We start from the raw sequence: 309 nt of genomic DNA, 5'->3' as shown, positions 1-309 counted from the left end.
TTCTGACAATACATCCTCCTGAATATTGGACCTTATTAATAGTACACGACTTTCTGTGAGCTCCAAACATTAAAACAGTGATACAGTTACAGCTGAGGGATTTAAAGGTGCACTACTCTGTTCCCACCAGCAGGGGTCAGTGTGAGGCCGCATATAAAGACACTGTATGGAGATATTCTGTTACTACTTTGGTTCTGTCTGTCCTGGTTCTGGTCTTTTAGAACCAATCAGGGGAACTCTTACTCCTCCAAACAGTCATATATAAATAGTAAAACTAGTTTTTTTTATTAGTATTATTAGTTATTATTT

The sequence above is a fragment of the Morone saxatilis genome, unplaced genomic scaffold (genome assembly GCF_004916995.1).
Source record: "Morone saxatilis isolate NCDOM2014 unplaced genomic scaffold, NCSU_SB_2.0 Contig17, whole genome shotgun sequence".
Lineage (NCBI taxonomy): Eukaryota > Metazoa > Chordata > Actinopteri > Moronidae > Morone > Morone saxatilis.
This window is presented reverse-complemented; position numbering follows the sequence as displayed.